General features: G+C 62.9%; 1 long non-coding RNA gene across 1 annotated transcript; it reads left to right on the top strand.

Moving 5' to 3' along the window:
- Positions 1–1,113: 1,113 nt before the first annotated feature.
- LOC138844097 (uncharacterized) lies at positions 1,114–3,953 on the top strand. The gene is made up of 2 exons (XR_011379527.1): positions 1,114–2,816; positions 3,477–3,953. It is a non-coding gene; the product is annotated as an uncharacterized lncRNA (long non-coding RNA).
- Positions 3,954–6,135: the final 2,182 nt, after the last annotated feature.

Raw genomic sequence — 6,135 nt, 5'->3', positions numbered from 1 at the left:
CGCTGGAGACTCACGTGGGATGCTCCGGCCGTGGAGCTCCGGTCAGCGGCCTCACCTTGCAGCTCTTCCCGGGGGCGACCTGGGGCCAGACCTAGGGAGGGGCTGGGATGGCAGGGTGCCCAGGATCTGCCCACCAGCCCCTCCCCCCTCCCGGGGGGGGCGCTGCCTTCCTCTGGGCCCCCCTCCCCTGCTGGGAGTGAGGGACTAGGGGAGGCCACGCCACCCACCATCGCTGTCACGGAAGGGACATTCCCCAGTCATTTGGAACTAAGCAAGTCCAGATCGCAGCTTGCAGGCCTGGCAGCAGGACCCTCCTCGGGGCCCCCTCCCCCAGGACTGTGGCCACACAGACACATGGAGGGAGTGTGCGCAGCAGATGTGTGCCTGGGAGGCAGCCAGAAACCTCACAAGACCAGAGCCTGCTGCAGTTAGCTTTGTCGGGGGCTGTCCAGGCCTCTCCCGGCCCCAAGGACCACCTCTGCCTTGGGGACTCTGCCCGCCCCTGGGGAACTCAGCGGGTCGGAGCTTTGCTGCCTTCTAAGTCATGGCACCACTGGGACCCGCTCTGCAGTGCAGCTCTCAAGTTGGGGGAGACAGCACATGGCACCCCCCGGCCCCCTCCACTCCAGGTAAGAGGGAGCACAGGCCCCAAGGTGAGGTGGGGAAGCAGCCCCTGGCCCCTGGGCACGAGTGCAGAGGGGCCCTGAGCTGCAGCTCCCCCCAGAGTTGCACCAGTCACTCACGCAGCACCTGCCATGGGCAGTCTCCATTCTGCCTCCTGGAGAAGTGGCAACAGACAAAACAGCTCTTCTCGGAGCTGACAGCTTAGCAGGAAAATAAGTCAGTCAGCCAGTAGCTGGGAGGGAAGAAGAGGGAAGGTGGGGGAGACGAGAACCCGGGGGATGGCGGTCAGGTCGGCCTCGCTGTAGCTGAGCAATGTGGCTGGCCGGAGGCGAGGGAGGGGCCATGCAGGTGCCTGCGGGAAGCCAAAGGTACAGCCCCTGCAGAGCGTGCCCGTGTGCCCAGGGCAGGGGCCGGGGAGGAGGCTGTGGGCAGGAGTAGGGAGACTCCGAAGGGTGGGGAGGGGATGCAGAGCACCGGCTGTGACTCGTAACAAATGGAGGGCTGAGGGCAGGAGATGCAGGAGCTGCCTCCGTCTCCCCGGGCGCGCTCCGGAGCTGGGCGTCCGGGAGCAGGCTCCTGACCTTGCCTCATCAGAGACCAGCTTGGCCTCGGGGCCAGGAAGGTGAGAAACGGTCATGTGACTTCTTGTATATTTAGAAGGTGAAGCTTGAAGTATGTGCGGAGGTGACAGAAGAGTCTGGGCTGCCGTGAGGGCTATGGGACCGAGGAGGGGGAGCACGGGTCTGCACCCGCTGAGCAGCGAGCTAGCAGGGCCTCCTCTGTCAGATCACTGCCCCACGGGCGGGGCTGCCCAGGCAGCGGGGACCCAGAGCCCAAGGACCTGGGGGCAAAGCCTCTGCCAGGGAGGCAGAGGGAGCCCAGAGTTCCCACCCCACTCGCACGGGGAGGCCTCTCTGGAGCCAGATGGGGACTGAGCTAGAGGCCTGGGCTCCCCGGCGGGGGCTGGGCAGGGCCAAGGGGTGAGGGACGGCTGTCTGGCCTCTATCTAAACAGGATGTGCTCGGGCTGGCTGATGGTCACGGGTCACTTCGAAGCCAGCCAAGCTTAGGCCCACTCAACCCACCCCAGCTGCCTTATCATCTCTTCTCTGTCTCTCTCTCGCCTCGGAATGAGGGGCTGCGGTGTAAGAAGCCAGAAACTCCCTGCCTGTGTCTTCTCTTATTCACTCCAAACTCCCAGGAGAAGCAGCGGCTGATAAGCCTGATGGGGGCCCAGGCGGGAGCCTGCAGAGGGGTCTGGGTGCCCTGGGCAGGATCTCTTTGTGTCCGGATCGGGGTGCAGGATCTGTAGCGACCCAGCCGCCCACGGGGACTGGCTTCCTGGGAGGCGATGCCCATCCAGAGACCAAAGGATCTGGAAGGAAACAGGAAAGTCGGTCCAGGCTTGGAGACACAGCATGTGCAAAGGCCCAGAGAAGATAGAGTTTCCCAAAGAGGCCCGGGATATCCGAGAGGCCCAAGCGGGAAGGAGGGGGAGGAGCAGGCAAGGGGAGGGCCTCCCCTCCCCCGCCCAGCACTCCCGTGGAGGAAGGAGGTGGCCGAGGGCCCAGGTCTGGAGGAAGCGCAAGGTTTAGAGTGGCACTGATGTCTGGGGAGAACATTGCTGGTGGAGAAGGTTTGGAGGCAGCTTTGGGGAGCTGCCAGGAGGTGGGTCATTCCAGCTTTTGATGGGCTCAGAGCCAGCCCCTGGGGCAGGCCGGGCAGGAGGAGGCTAAACCCAACCTCATCCTGGCCCTGGGCCATGAGTGACTCCTCACTGGCTGCCCCCTCCTGGAGCTGCCCAACTGGCTGCCTAGCACCCCCTCCCCGTCCCCTTCCTAACACTCCTTCCTAATGCTCTCTCTCCAGTTCCGGGCGGGCCAGTGGGGGCTGGGCCAGAGAGCGGGCGGCGCCTGGGGCAGGGGAGATGAGAAAACCAGAAAGTAGAGAAACCTGAGCCAGCAGTGCGGGGCGGGCCGGGGCCTGCTCAGCTTGCTAGGCCCGGGAAACAGGTTCCCCCGGGCCGGCTGGGGGCCGGGGAGGGAGTGCGGTGTAGCTACCACCTCCATCCAGGGGCACAGCTGGCCCCCGCGGCCAGGGCCTTCCAAGTCCAGCCTTCAGCTCCAGAGGCCGGGAGAGCATGCTCCCTCCGGTTACGCAGTGCGTCGTCGCGGCACCTTCTCCCCGCCGGAGGTAGGCTGGGGGTAGACAGACAGAGCAGGGACAGGCGGCAGGAGGCCAAGAGGCTGCAGTCAGTCCCCGCAGCACAGCCCGGAAGAGCCAAGAGGAAGCGAAACAGGCATGAGTGCTGCCAGAAACCAAGTCTGGGCTGGGCTGGACGGCCGGGGTGTTGGACCCAGGAGACTTCGGAGGCTTTCAACCCTGCTGCCGCCAGCACCGGCACCCTGGGGGGCAACTGGAACACCCCTGCTGTTGGCCCCAGAACCCCTTGCGAGCTCCAGGAGGCTGAGTCATGAGGCCAAGGCTACAGAGTCAGGATAAGGCCTGCATCCTGGGCACCCAGAACCCATGTGGGAAGGGTGAGGGGGCTGCCCCCAGAGAGAACCCCAGAGGCTGGGACAGAGGGGCAGCCAGACCTGGCCTACTTATCACTGTGCCACCCATGTAACCAGCCTGATGCCAGGGTGAGCCATGGGGAGCTGGAGAAGACACCAGCATGCCTACAGGGGTGGGAGGGGCCTGGCCAGCTCCCTTTGGGCCACCCCACAGTGCATCCTGGGTGGCTCTTGGGTGGAGCTGGCACAGGACTGGGGTGGAGGGAGCAAGCAGCCCAGGGACTCTCTGGCCTCGGGGGCTACTAGGCTTGAGTTTCCTCTTGGATCTGTGCTGCAGGGGGTTTGATCTCTCCTTCAATGAAGATTTCTTGAACTGCATGATGCTGCCTGAGAACCAGCAGTCCTCGCCAACCCCCTCGCACCTGCCTGGGCTGCAGACCCCTGGCTCCACGGCCGGGGGCCCACAGCCTCCTCCTATGAGCTTCCCTTAGATTCAGCCTGGAAGTTAAAGGCCTTACCCCACATCCCCTGGCTTCCTAGTGCTACCACAGGGCTGATCCTATAAGGTAACTACGCATGAGCAGCCACGGACCTGACGGCATGCAGGACCTCCCAACTTGCTGTCCAGGGCTGTTTTCAAGGGACCTTTGGACCCCTGAGATTGAAGACAAATTGTAGAAAATTATACAATAGTCCTACAAGTAATACTATACAAGGAATCCCAGGAAATTCATGGAAAATGCATATTGTGAAAAAACTACACATGGGTTTCAAAATTTTTTGCACCAAAATAAATGTATATATATTTTAAAAAGGCTTATTCATTTATTTTAAAAGCAGAGCAACAGGGAGATCTCCCAACCAGTAGTTTACTCTCCAAATGACCAAGCTGAAGTCAGGAGCCAGGAACTCCATCCTGGTCTCCCCCGCGGGTGGCAGGGGCTCAGGTGTCTGCTGGCCTCCAGGCACACTAACAGGGAGATGCATCAGAAGCGGGGAGAACCACGCCTCAACCCAGGCGCTCACACAGGTACTGGCACCCAGCAGCAGCTTAGCCCGCTGCACCACATGCCTGCCTTCAAATGGATCTTTCGCTTCCACTTTTCCCCCCATGAACTTCTTGAAGTCTTCTCTCTCTCTCTCTCTCTCTCACACACACACACACACCACAGTGGCAACATATCAGTGATACGAAATGCTCAGCCTGGCACTGCCATGGAGCCAGCTCAGTGTGGAATCACAATCGCACGGCTGCAGTGTATTTTTTTTTTTTTTTTTTTTTTGGACAGGCAGAGTGGACAGGGAGAGAGAGAGACAGAGAGAAAGGTCTTCCTTCCGTTGGTTCACCCCCCAATGGCCGCTGTGGCCAGTGCACCATGCTGATCTGAAGGCAGGAGCCAGGTGCTTCCTCCTGGTCTCCCATGGGGTGCAGGACCCAAGCACTTGGGCCACGCTCCACTGCCTTCCCCGGGCCACAGCAGAGAGCTGGCCTGGAAGAGGAGTGACTGGGACAGAATCTGGTGCCCCGACCGGGACTAGAACCTGGTGTGCTGGCGCCACAGGCAGAGGATTAGCCTAGTGAGCCACAGCGCCGGCCAATATACGTTTTAAAACAATGTTGACTGCTCAGCCTTCAACCTGTCTGGAGGAGGACTGGCGCGCCACCCCACATGGCTCGGCTCCGCTCTGGGGCTCTTGGCCTGCTGCCACCCTCTTGCCTCCTGTCACCCACAGCGCTGTGGGTCTGAGCGGAGGCCCGGGAACAGCTCCACAAGCCTCTTTCCCCCCAGCCCAGCAGCTGGAGGCTTTGGCGAGTCCTCACAGTCCTTGCTTTGGTGCCCTGGACGATGCTCACGATGTGAGGGGTGGCGACACCACAGAGGGGGTGGTATCGGCACTGTCTGGCTGGTGGCCTAAGCTGCCTTGGTGATGGTGGTACAGTGGGCCCTGGCACACGTGCGTGGCGAGGAGGAAGGATGATGGTCATGGTGTTTGAAAGTCTCAGTGTGGCCAGGGAGAGGCACAGGCACTGTCACCACCCTGGTGTCTCCGCACCTCAAACGCCGAGCCCAAGCCACGTCCCAGGTTCTGAGTCAGGAGATCCTCTGTAGGGGCCCCAATGCCCCACCCTCCCCACGCTCACAGACGGAGTAGTGCCTTCTCCTGGGGTCTTGTTAGCCAGGAAGACAAAGGAGGAGAGGAAGAGGGTGGAAAGGGAGAAGGCAGGTGAGCCAGGAGAGGACAGAGGGCCAGTGGCTCTGGGGACTTCAGCTGGGTGTGCAGGGCCCTGGCTAGTGAGGGCATGGCCTTAGGGACTGGCTTGGGCAGACAACGCCTGCCTGGGGTCGAGGGAGGTCTCTGGCAGTTGCTGAGCCCTGGAGTCATCACCAGGCAGTGTGAAAACAAGCGTCCCTTTTAGGAGAGGAGGTCCCAGCTCATCTGGCTTCTCTGGGGGTAAGGGAGAGTCTGGGGGAGCTGCTGGCTTGAAACAGGGCTGGCGGCTGAGGTGACCAGCGGGAGTCGTTGGGAGGCTGGACTGAACCGTGTGGCTGGACTGCCCTGGTGCCAGCGGTACCAGCCGTGTCGTCCCAGGGGCTGCACCGCCACCTGCTGAGCGGCCCGGACAGGGCCCCGGTCCTGAGGCGCGGGGCTTCAGCGCGGTGCCAGGGACGCGGCCAGGGCGAGTGGGAAGGGAGGACGCGAAAGGGGGTGCGCAGGTGAGCGCAGGCTCCTTGCTCCCCGGCGTGCTCGCCCTTCTCGCCAGGGAGTTGAGTGCCCGGGTAAACACCAGGCGCGATGTACGCGGTGTATCCACGGAGAGACAAAGCCAGGGCGGGGCGGGGGCGCCGCCCGCCAGGCGGGGGCGGGGATGCGGGGCGCAGCTCAGTCTCCCCCGGCGCGGGTCGCCCACAGCCAGGGAACCCCGAGCCCAGCCCGCGGACAGGTGGAGCGAGGGCGGGGCGGTGGCCGGGCGGGTCCCGCCCCGGGGGTGGGGC

This window comes from Oryctolagus cuniculus, chromosome 10 (genome assembly GCF_964237555.1).
Source record: "Oryctolagus cuniculus chromosome 10, mOryCun1.1, whole genome shotgun sequence".
Taxonomy (NCBI): Eukaryota; Metazoa; Chordata; class Mammalia; order Lagomorpha; family Leporidae; genus Oryctolagus; species Oryctolagus cuniculus.
Note: the sequence above shows the minus strand (reverse complement) of the source record. Positions and strands in the feature narration are given on the sequence as shown.